This window comes from Alligator mississippiensis, chromosome 5 (assembly GCF_030867095.1).
Source record: "Alligator mississippiensis isolate rAllMis1 chromosome 5, rAllMis1, whole genome shotgun sequence".
Taxonomy (NCBI): domain Eukaryota; kingdom Metazoa; phylum Chordata; order Crocodylia; family Alligatoridae; genus Alligator; species Alligator mississippiensis.
The window spans coordinates 190,946,308-190,967,745 of NC_081828.1; the positions used below are offsets into that span (position 1 = coordinate 190,946,308).

Below are 21,438 nucleotides of genomic sequence, written 5' to 3' on the forward strand. Positions count from 1 at the left end.
AGAATTTGCAGGCAGTATGTGAATCGCATTGTGATGTCTGATGTTCATTCAGCATCTCCTTTAGTCCAATTTTTAGGCCCAAATCGATTTAGAACAAACTATCATCTTTCCAGCAGTCCAGTAGAGCTGCTGGTCATTGGTTGAAAGGCATATTAGATATGTCTACAGGAAGATTGCAGAGGTGGAAGCAAAAAGTAGGGGGGTTGGGAACACTCCAGAAAATAGATGTGAGACTTTGATTTTCATCCAAAAAGATGCTGAGCATTATTTATAAAAGATCAGAGATGCTCTGATTTCAAGTTAACCATTCAGGAGCTTTACTGTTTTTATATCAAGCACACATTATAAAAACAAATCAGATCATGCTTGAAGGATCATGGAATGAAATAATTGTTTACAAAATAAACAGGCTCTGCAATGAGATTAGATGGTGAAAATACTCATTGAAACATGAGGCTTTTGTCTTATATGGTACTTTGGACAGCTAGAGACAGACAGACTATAAAGATAATGGGGAAGAAGATCAAAGTCTCATTAACCATTATTATCTAAGGTGGAGAAAGAGCACCCTGTCCCATTCTTGACTAAGTCAGCAGTAGTAGAAAATCAACAAATGGAGACTCATTCTATCATCTTTGAGCCTTCTAGATGTACCCATGGCTGTGGTATCTGAGACACTTGGTAGATGTAGGGTTGAGATGGGAATAGTTGGATAAAAGAGGGCATATTTGCTTGATTTGTTGAAATTTGTGTCCTTTAAGAGAATGTAGAGAAGCTATGTTGTTGTCAGCCCTTTGCAATATTTAACTCTGTGGTTCAGTGCATGAACGGGCTTGCAGGTTAGACTTTGCATGATGTAAGCATTTGCAACTGTGCATGCCAGTCTCTCAATGAAGGAAACCAGCCTACATACCGACTAGGAAGCAACTGCAACCTGAACCCATATTACCTGGTAGTTCAGAACTTCCTGGCTAGGGACAGACATTCAAAAAGCCCACGCCAATATTGATTCAATCTTTTCAGGTTACTCTAAACCGCGTAGATTGAACCAATTAGCAAGTGAATAGACATCCACTTTTGCTTCCAGAAATGCAGGCATATATTTGCAGTGGATCAGGCCAGAAGCCAGAGGGCACTAGAGTGAGCCCTCCCTTCCCTGCCACAGTGGTTAGAGGAAGCTAAGCTGAGAGAGAGGGCATGGCCAGGCCCTGGCAGCCCTGAGTATGATTGTGATGGGCTTAAACCCCCACCCTGGGCTGCAGGGACCCCAGCAGTTTGTGTCAGGATGGGGAGGGGGAAGCAGCCTTTGCCAAACTATTTGGAGCGGGGGGGAGGGAGTGTAGTCAGACCCCAGCCCTCGCCTGACACCGAAGGGTCAAGCAGTGAGAATGGAGGTGCGGTCAGACCCCTCTCTCCTTCTGCCCCACAGTGGGGGAGGAGGAGGAAGGGAAGAGCCCTGCCTACCACAGCGGCTTCCTGACAGCCCAGCCTGGCTTGGGCACAGGGAGCCAGGAACACAGAGTTTTCCCCACCTACCCCACAGCGGCCAGTTTGCACCCCTACAGAGGGTCCAGTGCTGTGCTCCTCCAGACCTGAGCCCTGAGGTAGTGCCACACACAGCTCCCCCCAGCCGTGTGGCAGGAGAGGAGAAGGAGGGGTAGAGCCCTCCATGACAGCCTGGCGTGACTTGGGCATGGGAGCCAGGAGCAATCGGGGTGCACAGCTCCTGTGGCCCCAGCCTGAGCCCCACCTCTGGCTGGGAAAGGCCCTGCCCCCAGGGCCTGGCCCAGCCTGGCCCGGCCCGGCCATCCGCCTGCTTTGCCTGGGGCTGAGGCTGCAGGGCTCAGCCAGGCTGGGTCACGGGCACTCGGAGGGTGGGTGCAGAGGGGCCAGGCTAGGCCGGGCCACAGGGGCAGGGCCCTTCCCAGCCAGCTGTGGCTTGGGCTGGGGCCATGGGAGCTGTGCGCCTGGATCGCTCCGGGCTCCCAACTGTCAGGGCAGGCCCAACTGTCACAGAGCCACTGAGGCAGCGCCACACAGACCACACTCCCCCAGCCTGTGGTGGGGGAGGAGGAGAATAGGGACAGCTCTGGCCACTGCAGTGGCTCCCTGACAGCCTGGCTCTGGCCTGGGCGCAGGGAGCTGGGAGTATTGCAGGTGCATAGCTCCTGTGGCCCCAGCCTGAGCCGCTGCCAGCTGGGAAGAGCCCTGACCCCCTGCATGCCTACCCTCAACAGTGCCCATGGGCCAGCGTGGCTCAGCCCCGCAGCCCTAGCCCCAGAGGTATGACTGGATTGGGCCAACCTGGGCTGCAGGGACAGGGCCCTTCCCAGCTGGATGCGGCTTGGGCTGGGCCCGCGGGAGCTGTGTGGCCAGATTGGTCCTGGCTCCTTGCATCCAGACCAGGCCTGGCTGTCATGGAGCCACTGAAGAAGTGCCGCACAGAACCCCCTGCCACCCTGTGGCATAGGGAGCTGGGAGTGAACCAGGCACACAGCTCCCATAGCCCCAGCCCGTTCCTCAGCCAGCTGAAAAGGGCCCTGTCCCCATGACTCGGCCCCTCCACACCTGCCCTCGGCAGCACCAATGGGCCAGCCTGGCTCAGCCCCACAGGTCCACCCCAGCTGCAGCCCCGGGCGAGGGTCAGGCCAGGCTAGGCCAGGCTGTGGGGGCAGAGCCCTTCCTAGCTGGGCCCAGCCTGGGTGTGGGGAGTTGGAGTAAATTGGGTGCACAGTTCTCACGGCCCCAACCTGAGCTGCAGCCAGATGGGGAGGGCCCTGCCCCCCCGGCCCAGCTTGGCCCCACCATCTGCCTGCCTTGCCAACAGCTGGGGCTATGGGGCTAAGCCAGACTGAGTGCCAGTGGCAGGGGTGGCTATGGGGGGCTAAGTGGTGCCAGCGCTAGGGGGGTTTGAGGGGCTATGGCCACCCTAATATTAGCTTTAGCCCCTGTAGCCAGCCTTGCTGCCGCCATCCACCCTACACAGGCTATGGCAGCTCTGCCCAACCCAGTCCTGCCTGCAGCACCCCACACCAGGAAGAGGTTTGTGTTCCCTGGGACACCATTGGGACTGCTGCCCCTGTCAGGATTTCCACTCCCCCCTGCCATGGCAGCAGCAGGGGCAGGCATGTGGCCAGGTGCTGGCCTGGCATGGCCCCCCTCTCTCCCTGATGGAGCTCCAGCTGAGGCCTGTGTGACCAGGGCGCAGCAGCCCCTGTCAGGGGGTGCTCAGCCTGTGAGAGGGTGAGCAGCAGAGGCTGGTGGACCCTGGCTGTGGTCCCCCACATTTTTCCTCATGCCTATTACATCCCTTTTTTCCTATTGGCTGATGCAGTGTAGGACATTCAAGTGATTTGGGTTCAAATAAGGCAGGGTATCCAGTGCATCTGAAACCATGCTCATATTGTTTTAATTTAAAGGTCATCATTTACTTTGTGAAACTTTGCGTGTTTGTTTTTTCCCTCTCCCCTCCTCCTTTGAATAGAGTACTGAAATGCTACTGTATGTTAAGCTACTAGTCAGATGTTATTCTGCAGTATTCATTCTGTAATGATCATGTCACATCATAAGAATACTGGCAGTTCAGTCACATTTGCAGTAATGATTAATCTATGCCCCCTTCCTTCCAATCTTTATAACAAGTGTACCACTTTTGTTGTTGAAATTTTTATCAAGTTTGTAAATAGATTTTTCCTGGCCTTTCTTGATAAGAAGGCAGTTTAATCTCTCAAACCTGGCGTTGATTACATTGGTTTTGCACAAAGGATCATGGGCTATTAATTTTTCTCTTACAAAAAGGAATGAATAGAAAAGCATCAGGCAATAGCCTAGCTAGTTGTTAATGGCAAACTTTTTCAAACTACTGTCCTGTAGATTCTCCTCTTGGAACAGGACACAGGAGGAATCTAAATTAGGGCACACCAAACATCATGGGTCAGATTCTCTGGCATGTGGTGATGGATGCTTTGCAGTGGTCCAGTGACAAAAAACACCTCCAGTGTATCTGGCTTCTGTACAACAAAGACTTTACCTCCCATCTGTTCACCAGTGCTGTCATCACAGTTGATGTCATCTAACCCAAGCCCACCCCATCCATCCCTACAACATCAGCAGGATACTCTTCAGTGATGGTCCAAAATGCTGCAAGAACTATACTAGGGAATATTTTCAGACTTAATGAACTGGTCATCCTCTGTCTATGAGCTTCAGTGAGACTTAAGGGTGCTCCATTTGGATAAAGGCCTCATCCCATTTGTTGTCTGATGAAAATTACCATAACTGTTGGCAGATGCTTGCACAAACATGATGTACAGCATGTTTCCTGTCAGCTGTGTGTAGTGTTTCAATATGTATCTACCCAGGATGGAAATTTTGTGCGTCTCATTAGCACATAGATATATTTCTGTACTTCCTGGAATCTGATATAGCCACTGGGTTGTTACACATTAAAATATATTGATACTGTGTTTTGGTAGACTCAAGTAATTGAGTAAAGCAAGAGGATTTTATTTAAAGTGACTAGAGGGAATTCACCTATGTCTTGTCAGGTTCTCACTTTACCTTACAATATTTCAGTGGCTAATTGATGTTGAGACAATGAGGCAGCTGCTTCCAAAAGAGTCAATTACTTCGTTCAAAATGGATAATAAAAATGTCCTGTGGATTGAAATGTAGTTCACTTTGAAAGGAAATCATATCTCCCTGGAGAATGTTAAATGGTTTGGGAAAAATGTATTCCACTATTCTTTTCTTTGTTGCAAAATATGAGCTGGAAAATATCCTTTATTGTATTGGGTTGACTTTAAAGGCTTACTGAACCAAATCATGGATGGAATAAATACTAAACTAAGAATGTTATGAATGTTTCTAAATTACCCAGGGTGAACAGTGGGTGCTGGCTCACAGAGCTTTGGCTCTAGCATTTTGTTGCCATCTGCAAGTCAGTAGCATTTTACTCTTGCCAGCATGAAGTTCTTGAATTTTTTGCCAATCCTAATATTTTACTGGCATTTTACTCATCTTTGACCCACTGCCATATCTAATATGACATCATCCTTAGAAGTACTGTTCTTAAAAGCGGTAGAAGCAGTAATAACACTTGGCACGTCTGTGGATTCTAGCTAGGTATATAGGCTTCATTACAATAGTATCCGAGTAGTTTTCATTCATATCTTCCAAAGCATTTTGCAAAAACAGGTAAACAACATTTATCTCCAGTTTGTAGACAGAATAACTGAAGCATAGAGAAGCTGAGTAATTCCTCAAGGCCATAGTGAGTCAGAGATAGAGCTAGTAATACAAGATCTCTCAATTCTCAAACTCATGTTTAGCCTGTGGGAACAGAGCTATGTCTGTAACAGTGAGGTCATAGTGTCATGCCATACCGATTGGTTGCTTTGCATGTATTGGGCACCAGAGTTGGGTTGTTTTTCTCCATGAGAAGTTTTGACAAAAATAATAACAAAAAAGACATTCATTAGTATTTCCCAATCCTCCCCCCTACAATATTTTTTACAAAAAAACCCTGTTTAATAATACAAAAAAGTTGATTCAATGTCTGTCTACCTACAGTCACAGAGTAGATGTAGTGTTAGTATAGACATGTCTGAGGTAACTATAAAATAGCTAGCTGAGGCCCCTGTATCAGTTTAGTGGGAGCAGTATAGAGCACAGTGGGTGCATCTCCATGTGCTATTAAGCTGGTCTGGGTGCAGTGTTTACTTGTGTACCTGGGACCACAACAATTCAAGCCAGGGTGGAGTAGCTGACCTGGGGAATCAGCCCCAGGCTCCGGCTGACAGTGTTGGGTGGCAGAGGGGCTGGCTGGGACACAAGGGTGCTAGTATCGGGCTAGCTGGCAGGCAGCCCCTGGACTATACCACCCTTGTGTTCCAGCCCGCTCCTGTCACAGCCTACATGTGCGTTGCGGCTCATGTAACTACTCCGTTATGGCAGAGTTAATTAATTTACTGCACCTTAATACCGATGCACATGCAGACTGCATGGCCGGCCTATCTTATACTGTGAAACCTGCGGCTATAGGGGGCCCTGCAGCTAAGGGGCTCCCTGCGTCCAGCCGCTTGCCACCCCCCACCCTCCCCTGCCACCACCTTCTTTGGGGCAGGGGCCTCAAAACTATTTCTTGCAGGAGGCCCCAAAAAATTGTAGATCAGCCCTGGCAAACTGTGATGCTTTACTGCAGAGCTAATTAGTCAGCCCTGCAGACACACCCAGTGAGTGCATCTACACATGCAATTAATGTGGCTGAATAAACTCTGGTGCAGTTCTGACCTGGGTCAACATGCTGCAGAGGGGATGGCTGGCAGGCAGCCTTCACACTGAGACATCCTCATACCCCAGCTAGCCCCTTCAGCATCTACTCATGCGTTGCAGCAGAGTAAATAATGGTGCCACAGGATAGTACTTGTGTCTAATAGTACTATCCTATGGCAGAGTTAATTAGCATACTCCATCCTAATAGCATCGCACTTGTTGACAGTGACATTTTACTGCAAAGCTAATTATTCAACTCCACAGTAAACGTCTCACGTACACATACCCAGTGTGAACTAATTTACTCTGCCAAGAAGCAGGGTACATGAGCTAGTTGGCTATCTCTACATCACACTGAGGCCACTGTCCACATATGCCACCTATAGTTTATCATGATCTCATCTGACAAAGTAAGCTGTTGCTTGCAAAAGTGTATGCATCTTTGAATTAGTTTGTCTATAAAGTGCAGCTCTGCCCTACCTTCTCTCTTTTTCCTACTTAATTTACTGAATCATGGGAGTTGTGGACTGCAGTGCATCCTGTGAAATGCAGTGTTTCTGGGGAACCCTGGATCATGGGGAAGGCACTGGAACTACAACTCCCATAACTTGGCGTGGTAGGATTTCTGAATGGACAATTTTCATTTTAGGCTAAAAAAGGAAAACTCAGTTTGGGGGCCTTTGCCATTTAAAAGCAGATGCTTTTTTAATAGGAGCAATAAGTTTGTTGAAAACACAAATTTGTTAAAAACAGTTCAAACAAATATTTCAGATGTTTAAAATTATTGGATGTTCCTGAAAAAGGCTGGTACTTTCTACAGTTTGTATGTTTGGAAGTAGCGGAACAACACTGTGGGTGAAAGGTAACCTTAAGAACTGGCAAAGCTGTGCAACTCCATGTTTTACGTGTGTATGTGTGTGTGTGTGCATGCGCTGTCTATTTCCATGAATCATTCTGCATTTTAGCAGATATTTGAGACTTGAATAAACAATATTAATTATGAGGGTACCTGAAAAATCTGTGATATTTATATTGCTAACACAGGTCCTTAGCTATTTGGATTTAACATTTTCCTGCTTATCTACCTTAAGAAGGAAATAGTGAGGTGATGACTTCTCCTTAGTGGATGTATTTTAAAATAAGACTTAAAAGACAACTATGCTTATGAAAGCAAAGGATCAGATAGCATTATTTGCTATTGCTATTTTGTACAGAAGCTCATACACCAACCTTGACCTCGCTGAAGAACTCTGGTGGATTGCATTTTATATTAATGCTCCAAGTTTACTAAAACCACATATTCATTTAGGTCTCATTCATGTTCCCATTTGAAATAGAGGGCAATATTCCAATGAAAACCTATCCAAGTCCTAAAACAGTGAAAATATATGGCAATAAAGAGGCAGTGAGAGCAATAAGAGCACACTATGCAACAAGGAAACCCAAATTTAAAATTGGTGACTGCTGGATTCGCTCTTAGAACCAAGCTTTTTGGTAGGCTCCCTGTTGTTTTGCTTTCACCTCTTTCCAATTGCTGATGGTGTCTCCACTGCAGGGTGATGCAGCTTGACTGCACTGTTGAGTATGGTTAGAGCCAATCCTTACCAACATAACCATGGCACTTCTGTTAAAATCCTCCTTTTTATGCTGCAGTCAGCTAGGGAGCCACAGCAGAGATTTTTCTCTACAAGGAATGAAGAGAAGTTGCTAATTATTTGTCACATCAAATTTTTCTGTCAATTTTTAATTTATGGCCAACTTGATGCATGTTCAGTATTTGGGCATACATTCTCAAAACAGTTCCACATATTTTGAGTGGCTTCCTGATGTCATAAGAAAATCCTGGACCATTCTTAGCCTGGAAGTTCTTTGGAGTTGGGATTTTTTGTTCTGTGTTAGCAGAGCACCTAGCTCAATGAGGTCCTGATCCACAATTAATCTAGGTGCTACTGCTATCACCAAGTTATGGCTGGTATCCTTTACAGCATAGCACACACAGGGAATGGTTTGAGGGTCATCCAGTCTGTTCCTGTGGCCAAGTGTTAGCTTTTTGAATGTCTCATACTGGGCTAGCATATAATGCATTCAACAAGCATCCATTTTATAATCAGTGATTTGTGAGACTGTGTAACTCTGCACAACGCACATCAGGAGCTTTGGAGTGAAAAAGCTTTTTGTTTCCTTCTCTACGTCTTCGTTCTGTAACTGTTTGGTTACTACAGGACAAAATTAAGTTAATAAACTGTAATGCCTTTGAAACAGAACAAACTATGCAATTGTGAAGTAACTAATAAAAATGACATCGGTTCAGTTATAAACGTAATTCCAGCTTAATACGTATGATGTGGTTGCAGTAGACAAGTGAAATAGTGTCTTTTAAGTTAATATTTTTATGCAATATGAGTCCTTTACCCTGTGAGCTTCTAATTGGTAAAACCCCACAAGGGCTCCACTCTGTCTGTCCCTTATTCTCACAAGACCATCATGAGGGCCATTCATCCTGCTTCCTTTTCTCATTCAAATTAACCCATCATGAATAAGAAGTGGAATTTTACCACCCCGTCCCCACAGCGCAGCTAGATCAGATAGTTTTCTTTTTCTTTTCCTGTGCTAATCTAGGTGACAAGATACCATTTTTAAAGATGACCTGCAAAGAGAAACAAACAAATTGATTTTGCGCTCTTCTGTTGCTGCTTTATCTCATGTGCAAAACAGCACTAAAACTTTTTTTTTTTTATTATTATTATGCTGAACCTTTCTGCCTTAACCATATTGTGGAGGCCTCAGAGAAGGTGTCTGCAAAGAGAGAGAGGACCCATGATGATACATTTGTGACATCATATTTATTTCCAGAACAATAGACTGATATTATAAATAACATATCAGGCTTGTAGTGCAGTATCTGACAACCTGAAGATTGGTTGAGACTGGGTGAGATTCTTACCTCAATTCCCAGCCTCTCTACATACGGTAAAATGTTTGGATTGATATGAATAGACCATAAAATCTCCCAGTCAATCCAGGAAAAGCTTTCTGGAAGACAAGTGTAAAGACAACCCTCTGAGGATCCAGTTCAAAGTCCTGGAGAAGACAACATGTAAAGTCTGAGCAAGGAGTGGGAAGAATATGTCAGCATCAGACTAAGAACCAGGAGAGGTATATTGGGGACACAGCCACAGCATGTATCACCACAGAGATGCTGGACGGTCCTCAGTAGAACAGAGAAGCCACAAGAGATGCATCTGCAATTCAGGCTTCTCTGAATTTAAGTCCTTGGAGATTGACTCTAAGGCTGAGTGACTGGAGGCCTCAGCTTCTAGACAAGAGGTCAGGACTGGGAGGGCAGAAAGGTTGCTTAAACCTATTTTAGCCCCATGCCTCCTGGGCTTCATGTCCTGTGCTGTACTTCTTAGAGTCCTGGACTCCACTGCATTTCTGGGCATATAGAACTTCTAAAAACATGCTGCCTGCTGCTCTTGATACAAGTCGAGCCATTTGTACTATGTTTTTGAGCACTGATGAAGTGCTTCCTAGTGGAACTAAAATACAGAGGTATAAGCATGCAAGAACTTCTAGCTTAAACTCTGAATTTTTCTTTGTGCCTTGATTTCTACCAGCTGGGCCTGGCAGTTGGATTGGGCCTGGCTGCAGGAACTGTACACCAAATAGATGTCCACAAGGCTCAAGCCATCCAGTTTAAATCCTCTTCTGCTGCCTTCTTCTTTCAGCTGTAGTATAATTGCTTCAAATCTAAAAACAAATTTCAGGGTGGAAGGTTCCTTTTTAAGAACAAGCTCTCCTGATTACTTTCCAAACATAACCCGCAAAGGAAAGCCTCATGCTTACCAGTTACATCAATAAATGTGGTTTCTCTGTTATAGATGGACTATAGAAAGAGCTAGGGTCATCCCCTTAGCAAGCATGGCTTGGTGTTGGTCCTGAAGGCAGCAAAGCTCTACAGATTTACACCAGCTGAGAATCTGGCCCTTGATCTCTACAGTCAGTTTAGATTTTAGTAACAGTAGGAAAGCTTATAAATGTCCAAGTCAAGAGCAGGGGTTTAGGTTGTAGCCGTGTTGGTCTAAGGACAAGTCAAGAGCAGGTACCTGTGGAACAGCAGCAGCAGCCTTGGTCTAATTACTGTCTCTGCAGGCACAGACAGAAGTACAGCTCCCCACTGTAACTCACGGTGCTTTGCAGGAAGCGATCCCCCAGACTTGACAGACATTCACTGTTGGGTGCCAGGGGTTGGGGGAGCTGCAGTTTGGAGCAGCTACAAGTCTGCAGCCACTCTCCGCTAGGCCCATCCCTCACCCCTCCCAGCTCCAGTGCTGTCTTCAGAATGGGATGGGGGAAAGAACAGAGGCAGGCAGCTCAGTCTGGGGGTTGCCCAGCAGGTGCTGGAGGGTGGGATGGGTGGACTGGAGGCCCCCGGAGGTGTCACGCAGTTCCTCCTTTGCTATCAATCACCTAAAGACGCCTGGCAGGCTAGAAAGGCAGTGAGACTTTTTGTCATACAGAAGCCTTCTGACCCTTTTAGGTTATTTGTATACAAACACTGTCTGGTAGACTCTTACTCAGTGTCTCAGGAGTTGAAGTGAGGCTCAGTGATCTGTAATGATCACAATTTCCTTTGAATCTTTTTGCAAAAAAAATGGCCCAAACATGTTAGCAGTTTTCGTCCTTGGGGAATTATTGTTTTCAGGTCTTGTAATTTGACACTGGTGATTCTTGTGTGACTCTGAATTTGCTGAGCTGCAAACTAGCTCCTTACATGATGCTATACTTGAGGCACAAGACCAGAGCAAGGAGATTATGGTTCATTTTCTTCCCTTGCTATGAACTTGTTAAAGGTGTGTTTGTTTTTCCCCTCCTCAAAGCTGTAAATCAAGGCTGAGCAGATTGTACATACTCCCTTCCTGGTGGCCTTAGGTAATGGGGGCTCACCTGGCATTGGTGTGGTCCCACTCCAAATCTGAACAGCCTGAATAATGCTGCAATTGATGCTGGCAGCCAGAAGTCCAAAAGGGGTGTTCTTAAAGCAACCAGCATTTGGGAAGCACACTTCTACTGAGAGGCAGAGCTAATTAGCCTGTTTGTAGTGCTGTTTTAAATATGTCTATAATGTTTCTGGTTCTGGTTCTGGAATATCCCATGGTAAATGCCACTCGGCCTAGGCTATATAAGTCTGTCTGCAGATACAGCAGGATATTGCCAGGCACCATAAAAACATTCAGGGCAGAGGGTAGTTTGGAACTGGAGTCCAGACTTCAGGCCTTCTTTGGGGTCACTAGACCTAGCCCTGAAATTCAGGACCATCTCAGATAATTTGGGACAATTGGTTGCATTAGATGTTCTGCCAGCCAAGAACAAAACATCTGTTTCTTGAGCTACATCCTTGGCAACTTGTAGAGCCATATACAGATACCTGAACTGAATAGTTCTGAATATTCAGAGCTAGGTGGCCTACCAGAAGCATCAGAGCTACATCAGGACTCGAGTTCAGTTATCCTGTATGCAGCAGTATGCTACCATTGCTGTAATGGAGCTACTTGTACTAGTTCATTTTATGACTGGCCAGGAATTTCTGCATGGCACTGCATTGTGCCCTGTAGGTGTAACCTCTGTCCTGCAAGGTGCTGACTACTCTGGCAAAATACTTATGTGAATAGTCCCACTGACTTCAGTGGGGCTGGAGAGTTTGGCACAGGGTCCTCTTGGCAGGAATGGTGCCTGAAATACACATATGAAAGGGACCATGGCCACTGGTGAATCAAAATGCCATTGTTAAAGTTAACATTAAACATCTGGAAATTCTTATAACTACCAGCACATGGTCCCTTATAGGATATAGCTGATAACAAGCACATGCATTTATCATTTGTTTCTGGCCTCAGTTGAGATGTATGACCAGTTCTAAAATGAAATGAGGATTATTCCTGCTCGGATGAGTTTAAGGCCTGTGATTTAAAGGTATTTAGCCATCTACTTCCCATGTGAATTAGGTGCCTAAACACTTTTAAAAGTTTGGGCCAAAGAGGTAAGAGTGAAGTGCTCAAGTTTATATCTTTATGATCGTATTTCCCACTTTGGAAAGTGAAGTTTTAAGAATGAGAGTTGTCATCTTTCATTTCTCTAAGCTGTGTAATGAAGGCCCCACCTGGCTACTACTCCCTTCCCTTCCCACCTTTGCTCCTGCCACAGCAGCCTGTTTCTTTGGGCTCCCCCTTCCTTCTCCAAGATCTGCTTTCTGCCTCTGCTTCATGGGGGCCAGGGTGGCACAGCAGGAGAGTCTGGGGTACCTCAGCTATGTGCAGTGGGGGATGGCTCAGAGTGTGTGTGCTGCATGTATGGCTAGGGAAGAGGTTAGACTGTTTGCATGGCACTTGACTAAGACAGGAGCCAGGCTGCCCACACTGCAGGTGGGTGGTGCACATGGCTGAGAGGGGACAGGAGAGGGGTGGCTGTGCTTGTTTGGGGTGGGGAGAGCTGAGATACTTATGTTGCAAAGATTGGGCGGGGAGGAGCTGAGCTGCCTGTGCTGCAAAGATGTGCATGGCTGGGGTGAGGAAGCCAGGCTGCCCATGCTGTGCACAGAGTGGGTGCAAGGTGGTATGCTAGGCTAGGCTACCTTCTCAGTTTGGGGCATGCTACCCACATAGTGAACGGCCCCCAGGTCTGCAGCCCATGCCTTGTGCAGCCCCCAGGACAGTGGCCTGCATGGTGCCTGGCTCCCAGCTGCCTGGAAGTTGGACAGCCCCTACTGTAGCATTTGGAAGCCCTGTCTCACTTGCCACTCCCTGTGTTTGGAAAGGGAGCGACGTGGATCCTTCCAGGGCTAATTGGTGCCACTCTTTGCCCCAAGCAGAGGAGGTTAAAAAGTGAAAGCCTCCCCTTTTATTTTTTCAACTAGCCTCTCCATCTCTACTCAGAGTGGGGCACAAAACTGGAGAATGGATCTAAATTCTGATCCCTAGCTTGCAGGGGAACATTGAGTGGGCAGACTCATTGGGACAGCTAAACAGGAAACAGTGCTACAGAAAGCTAAAGGAGAGAGCAAGATAATATGGAAATGAAGGAGAACCCACAACTACTGCAGTCAGGCTCATAGGCTAGGGCCAGACATTACACATAAACCAGTTTAAGTGATCAGAAACTGGTTTAAACCTGTAACAGAACAGATGTTCAGTGCATATAAACCAGTTTGAAAATGGCCGAAACCAATTTGAGATAAACCTGGTTGAATTATCAGACATAACTGATTTGCCTTAAACCATTTTATGCAATACCTGTCCCAGCCCCCTTGCTGGTTTAAATTAAACCAGATTTCCCCAGCATCCTGGCATGCTCTCTGGATTGGACGGGGACTCTCTGCTCCACAGCAGAGCTGGCCCCTCCCCTCTGCTCCCAGACTGCAGCTTGGCAGAGACTGCAAGCATCTGTCTGGCTTCCTCCTGCTCCCCTCCTCCGCTCCCCACTCCCTGCTAAGTAGGGATTGCCCCATCCCTTCCGCCTTACACAGACACCTCTCAGCATTAGCTAGCAGACTGCATGCTGGCTACAGTCCATGCTGTGGCAGATGGGACAAAGGCAAAATCACCAGGTAGCTGGTAATGTCCCTCTGTTGTTTTCTTAAGGGGGTGATAAACACTGTTATTAATTCCCTGCTGGGCTGGTTGGAAAAACAGGGGAACCCCTCCTTAATCAGCATCCTGCGGGCCTGGCCACACCCCACCCCCCTCAGCTCAGTAATATGGATGGGAAGGGAGGGCTGCTCTAGCCTGAGCTGCTACAGGCACGTGCCTACATTTCTGGAATGAAAAGGGAATGTCTATCGACCTCCAAATCGGTTCAGACTTTGCAGGTTAGAATCAATTCAGGCTCAGGCTTTTTGAATGTCTGTCCCTAGCCATATAGTCCCTCTATTGTGTACCCTGGGCAAAGTAACTGATATTTTTGTATAAGGATCTCTATAGTAAAGGCAAGAGGGGAACATCGTCCTTCCTGCCATTGGAATACCTGGCAGAATCAGGTTTGTGGCATGTGGATTAAGGTATGTTCCAGTTCACAGTCATGAATCAGAATAAGCTTAAAATATATTTGTTGGGAAATCAAATAAAAGATATTGTTGTGGCAACATTTAAAATGAAGCAATTGTGAAAGCCAGCTAGAGGCTAGTAGAAAGGAGACTATTAGGCTAAAGCAAAACATGTATTGTATCTGCTCACGTCAGTGGTAGGGAGGAGGACTGTAACCTTCTCACAAATTACGATATTGTCTTCAGATAATTGCTCACTTATCAGATAAGTCACTGAATTTCTCATTAAAGGAAAACTAGTATATTCTTCTTCGGGACACAGTGGTGCCAGTTTGAGCTGTGTGGGCGGGGTGGAGCCTTCAGTCATATCATAAAGAAGCCCCGGGAGCTCTGACTGGGACTCGTAGCCGTGCTCTTCATAACAGTTTCCTTTTGTTTGCATCAGGCAAAGATTTGACATAAAGCTCTAAACATCCAGTAACGTCAGCACTTCTTGTTTGTACTGTGACCTTGAAAATTGCGTTTGCGGTGCTGCCACATGCAATCCCATTTCTCTCCCCAACAGAGAGAATGCTGCATCATTGCCTATACTGCTCAAATTCATGACAGAAAACAGAGTATTTATGTCTTCATGTTAAGGATGTATGTAAAATGTGTGTGTGGGGGGGAGTGGGAAGGGGCATGTCATCTTACACAATAGTAAGAGTTCCAGTCTAGGATGTGGAATCTGAAAACACTAGGATTTGGCAAAGTTCAGAAGTGTTTTTTATCTTGGAAGGTTGAGCATAATTTTAATATCTGCTTGCAAACAAAGAACTTTTAAAATATAGAGCCATGGTTGAAAGTGTATTTTTTCTTAATCTTACCAGACCCCCATATGCTAGTAAGACTCCTAATACCTTTTAAAGGACCTTATTTTAGCATATCTGGAAATGACAGTTAAGTTCCTCTTAGCTTTCTGTATATAATCCCTCATCGCTGACTGTTATATCACGCAGTTTACACGCTTCACCTCCGTTTAATGTTGTAAAACATTAAAACATGAAAAATTTTACATAGAGGTATATATTTATACCTCTTTTGTATACCTGTTATACAAAATAACAGATGCTTGGACAGTTAATAAGAAGAGAATTTTATGTCCTGACAATTTGTTGTTATAATCTCTGCATGTACATTATAACCCGTGTCCATATCATTTCAGGGTACACTGAATCAGATGCATGCCTTAAGCTGTCTCTTTTTTTTTTTAACCCAGCAGAGAACAGTATTTTTTGGAAGAAAATTTGCAAATAATTTCAATAAATGAATACATTTATTACATTTGCAATGTTTTCTTTAAAAAATCCCATAGAAAGAAAGTGAAATTTCTAGTTGTACATTTACTTATAAATTATGCTCCCAGCTCCAGCTAGGATGATCAATGGTGACTTAAAAAAAATCTGGAAGGTTAACTGATGCTGCTTTGCATCTTGCCAAAATAGCACCAGAAAGGATAGATGAGGTATTTCCAAGGACAAACTGTTCCTCTGGAAAGTTTCCAGCATGTCATATTGCCACCATTATGCCAAGAGCATAGCAAACACAAACCTTCCAGTAGTCCCTAGCTTAGCAAAACTAATTTACCTTTCCATCTATTAATATAGTTATAGATTGTGCACCCAGAACTAATGGGGGTAGTATCAAAAGTTCATATACAACCGTTTGATGCTAAAGAAGACATAATTAAGATCCCATTTATGCAAGTTTAGCTCCCCTGATTGAAACAGAATTACTCCTGAATTATGATGTCATGAAACGAGAATCAGATCTGTAACTTCAAGTCATTCTCCAAATAAGGCCTAACCTATGGTATGATTAATTCCTCTTTGTTCTGTAAATCAACCACTGGCTTTTCCAGCCCTGTGGTATCTTTTGGTTGCTTATACCAAAGTTCTGCTGTTGGTTTTGACTTTCCATACAGTGTGATTATATGACAGGCAGTTTAAACCATCTGTCTTATAATAACCCCTGCAAACTTTAAAGGAGTCAGTAACTCATGTTTTTACTCTTTCAAATAAAATCTCTATTGTATCATTACATTTTAGAGAAACCCGTAGCTTGAGGATATCTTTTCATTTATGTTTGCAAATGGAAGGAGGGTCACTTTTTTTTAATATAAATTATGTATTCACTTTCATCAGCACATACAGTAAATCCTTTACTATCAACTGTATGCCCTCAAGGCACAGCTCAACTGAAACCAATTTAAGTCCACATGTAGAAAGAAGAGAGTGCGTCGTCCACATTAATTAGAAAATCTTGTGCAACAGTTTAATGCAAAATAAATTTAGAAGAATGTAAGATTTCATATTTTGCAGAAACAAGTAAAATCTCCTCAAATATAACTTATATTGCTGACAGGCACTGTATATTTAACACCAGGAAGTCTGGTTTTAATTTTTGTAATATTCCTGGTAGGTGGGTGGCTTAGTTAATAAAAATGATCTTTCACCTTTGGAATCAGATTGAGTTTCCGTGTTTTGGGATACGTGCCTGGGTTTAATTTGGATATGTCTACTTATGATGGTTACCTGCTGACCTGTAAGAATAAAAAATTGATGTAAACATAGAGCACTAAATCCCAGCAGCAGAGAGACAGTGGGAGAAGCATCAAAAATATCATCCATGCCAAATTTAAAGAGAGGGGTTTAGATGTTGTGCTTAGCAAGCTGTGGGAGGGGAGGAGGGAAAGGAAGAAAAGTATGCTGTGTCTTTACCAAGAGTTAGAATAGTAGATTGCTCTGCGTTAAAGTTGTTAAGAACTTGGCTGAGTATCTTAGATCAAACTCCATTGGGGCTAAGCCACCAAGATGTCAGCTCAGGATGAGGGTAGGGATATGTGAGAAAAAGGCAGAGGTGAAAATGTTTTCACTTTGTGCTTGTCAGATCCTACTCTGCATGTTCTGAGTCCAGGCCTGCCAGCCTTTACTGCTGAGCCTTTGGCTTGCCCATTTCAAGGAGTTCCACTACAGAGTGCTCACAGTAGTTAAGTGATATCCTCAGTAGGGGTGTGCGAAGCGGGCCCTGTTCAATTCGGATTCGGCCTGAATCAGGCACAATGATTTGATTCATTGATTCAGATCACTGTCCCTCATTTGATTCGGCCAAATCTGAAGATTCGATGCTGATTCGAAGAATCAGCGATTTGGACATAGACATAGCTTTAAATGTTTTTTCTACATATCTTGAGGTACCAGCATGGCTTATGAACACTGCAATGCTGGGGCAGATGGAGCATCCCACAGGAGCATGGTGGGGGGCCCTCCACATGCTTGGCGATGAACCCGGAAGTGGACTGGACATACTTCCAGTCCACTTCTGGGTCTGCCGGGGAGTGTGCTAGGGGGGGCCCTGGCACCTCCCCGGGGGAGACCCTGGGTGCCCCTCCAGACCCAGGAGGAACCAGTCACCTCACCGGGGAAGCATGGGGGCCCTTCAGCGCACTCCCCAGTGGACCTGGAAGAGCTTCTGGTCCACTTCTGGGTCTGCTGCCAAGCGGGCTGGGAAGCCCCCTGTGCTTCTGTGGGACACTCCATGCGCCCCAGCATTGCAACATTCACAAGCCCCTGCTACCTAGAGGTATGTTGAAAAAACATTTAAAGCTGTCTCTATGTCCAAATCGCCGAATCTCTCTGAATCGATTTGGAGGGTTCTGATTTGATTCAGAGAGATTGAAGGGTATCCTGATTTGATTTGGATTTGGAGATTCAGCCAAATTTGGCCAAATCTCCACTGAATCGAATCAGAGACTGAAGCTTTGCACAGCCCTAATCCTCAGCATAACTATGTGTAGGCATAGGCCCTCTCTGTGGATGGGAGAATACAGGACATTTGCTTTTCCCATTTATTTTTTAATGAAGTCAGAGGTTTTTCAAGTGATATAGATTTAAAGAAAACCCTATGAGAAGAAAATATTTTTAACAGCATCTCTTATGGCAACAAAATCAAACAGTTCATTGGAGGCTCTGAGGGTAGGGGAGTGACAGCGGCACAGTACAATCCTGTAGAACTCTGCCATAGGTCAGCGAGATTAGGGCTGTGTGTATTGGAAGAAACAAGCCAAGGCAAAAGCTATATATAGGTGGATCCAGAATTTTGTAAAGGGGGATACAGGAGTAGAGGAGTAGCTGTAGGGGTGGTTGTACCCCATTCCCAGCCTCCCCCTCAACTGGATTAGACAGACTAGTAGATGTGGACCTAGTCAGGGTACTTCTGGAGGGACTAGACATGTTCAAATCAGCAGGTCCTGACGATCTCCACCCTAGAATGCAGAGGGAATTAGCAGAGGTCATTGTGGGACCCCGGCACAGCTTTATGAGCACTCATGGTGCTCTGGCAAGGTGCTGGAGGACTGGAAAATGGCCAATGTGGTCCCCATTTTCAAAAAAAGGAGGAAGGAGGACCCAGGAAACTACAGGCCTGTTAATCTTACCTCAGTCCTGGGGAAGCTCTTTGAGAAAATTATTCAGGAGCACATCTGCAAGAGACCAGCAGGGGAGATCATGCTTAGGGACAACCAACATGGGTTCATTCATTCCTGTCAGACCAACCTGGTGGCCTTCTACGACCAGGTCACAAATTCCTTGGACAAAGGTGTCGCGGTGGACGTAGTCTTTCTGAACTTTAGGAAGGCCTTCGACACTATCTCTCACCTCATTCTCATTAAAAAATTAGGCGACTGTGGCATCAATACCTACAGTCAGATGAGTCATAAAATGGCTAGAGGGCCGCACCCAGAGAGTGGTGGTGGACAGGTCTTTTTTGACCTGGAGGGATGTGAGCAGTGGGGTCCCCCAGGGTTCGGTCCTTGGGCCCGCAATGTTGAACATCTTCATCAGTGATTTGGACGAGGGGGTGAAAAGCACCTTGTTCAAATTCGTGGATGACACTAATATGTGGAGAGAAGTGGGCACGCTGGAGGAGAGGGACAGGCTGCAACTAGATCTAGACAGGTTACAGGGGTGGGCGGATGAGAACAGGATAGAATTCAATACTAACAAGTGCAAGGTACTGCACCTAGGGAGGAAGAACCAGCAGCATACTTACAGGCTGGGGAACTCCCTTCTAGTCAGCACAGAGGCAGAAAAGGATCTTGGTGTCATTATTGATTCCAAAATGAACATGGGCCGCCAATGTGGGGACATGGTCAGGAAAGCTAACCGCACCTGGTAATGCATCCATAGATGCATCATGAGCAGGTCCAAGGAGGTGATCCTTCCCCTCTATGCGACACTGGTCAGGCCGCAGTTGGAGTACTGTGTCCAGTTCTGGGTGCCACACTTCAGGAGGGATGTGGACAGCATCAAGAGCGTCCAGAGGAGGGCCACTCGCATGACCAGGGGGTAGCAGGGCTAAGAGACCTGAACCTGTTCAGCCTCCACAAGAGAAGGCTGAGAGGGGAACTGGTGGCCATTTACAAACTGTCCAAGGGGGACCAGAAGGCTATGGGAGAGTTCCTGTTCCCCCAAACACTACCGGGAGTAATGAGGAGTAACGGCCATAAGTTGACTGAGAGTAGATTCAGGCTAGATATCAGGAGGCACTACTTCATAGGGTGGCTAGGATCAGGAATCAACTTCCAAGGGAAGTGGTGCTCATTCCTATCCTGGGGGTCTTCAAAAGGAGGCTAGATAATCACCTAGCTGGGGTTGTTTGACCCCAGCATTCTTTCCTGCCCATGGCAGGGGGTTGGACTTGATGATCTGATCAGGTCCTTTCCGACCCTACCAACTATGAAACTATGCTGGAGAAGCAGCAACTGGGGACTTTAAAGAAGTCCCTGAATCAGATAAGTACCCTGCTCCCCACCCCCCTACTCTTGACACCTTTTCCCTTCCTCTCTGTGCTCACTGGCATGTCCTCTCCCCTCCCCAGCCCTCTGCTGTACCTGTTTCCAGCTAACCTGGAGAGCTCCAGAGCTTCTCCTACTCTGCTCCAGCTGGGCTACGCAGGGAACCTGGCTTAACCTGGGATAGCAGTGGCAGTGCCAGAGGGTGGATTTCTCTTCTGTGTCTGGTTCCCATGGGTGTACTTTGTGAGCCTGGAAGCAAGCTTGGGACCTACCCACTGCCTCCAGTGTTCCTGACTGAGCCTGTTTCCTCCTGCAGCCTGGCAGGAGCAGGTCTGGAGCTTCCCCCCCACCACCAATTCAGCTGGGGTCAGCAGGCCTAGGGACAAACATTCAAAAAGCCTGAGCCTGAATTGATTCAATCTTTGCAGGTTAGTCTAACCTGGCTAGGCTGAACCGGTTTGTAACCGGACAGATAGACTCTCTGGACTGAGGAAATTCAGGAACATGCCTGCAGTAGCTCAAGCTAGAAGCCGGGGGATGCTAGAGCAGCCCTCCCTTCCATTCCAAGGGGCTGAACTGAGGGGGAGGGGCATGGCCAGGCCCTAACAGGACCTCTGATTAGGGAGGTCTGCCTGCATCATCCCAGCCTTTTCCCTGCTGACTGCTCAAGGGACAGGGACTGGGGTGTTGCCAGACCCCAGGCCCTGCTAACACTCGGAGACAAGGCAGGGTGTGCAGTGCATGCATAATCTGTTGATGATATGGAGCTTTTCAATCTCCCTCCCTGCTTTAAAACTTCAAAGGTGGTGTCAAAAACTACTCAGATCTTCATCTAGGAAAGGTCCTGTGGAAGCAATTGCTGCTCCTTTCTCCAACAAAGCTATTGCCTTGACACAACCCAGCAGAAAGAGGAAGAACTTTCTGACTATGAAGGGGGCCAGACATTGGAACAGGTTACCTAGAAAAGTTGTGGAAGCTCCATCCCTGGAAATTTTCAAGAGCAGGTTGGACAGACACTTGGCTGGAATGGTTTAGTCAGGGATGATCCTGCTCTGAGGTGGACTAGATGCGATCCCTTCCAGTCCTACTTTCCTATGGTCCTATGAAAGGGAGTAACCTGCTGGATTGCAAAGAAATATAATGAAGGAAGAAGTTTGCTAACCCTATATTAAATGTAGGAGATGCAATCACCAATCACTTCCTCAAAAAGCCGAACCAACAGGAAAGAATGTCAATGTAAAGCTCAGGGGTGCATCCAAATGAGCACGCATGTGCGGCCTGTGGCACCTCAAAA

At 46.1% G+C, this 21,438-nt stretch overlaps 2 long non-coding RNA genes across 5 annotated transcripts in view; one reads left to right on the top strand and one right to left on the bottom strand.

Moving 5' to 3' along the window:
* Nucleotides 1–21,438, top strand: part of LOC132250947 (uncharacterized) — a 227,778-nt gene that overhangs the window by 127,746 nt on the left and 78,594 nt on the right. The window lies entirely within an intron of this gene.
* LOC109285871 (uncharacterized) overlaps nucleotides 1–21,438 on the bottom strand; it is a 310,547-nt gene that overhangs the window by 40,423 nt on the left and 248,686 nt on the right. Inside the window, exon 4 of one of the 4 annotated variants that reach the window (XR_009462692.1) lies at nucleotides 18,786–18,830. The exons of the other annotated variants lie outside the window; for them this stretch is intronic. This is a non-coding gene — a long non-coding RNA (uncharacterized LOC109285871). The remainder of the gene's footprint in view (nucleotides 1–18,785; nucleotides 18,831–21,438) is intronic. 4 annotated transcript variants of the gene reach the window in all.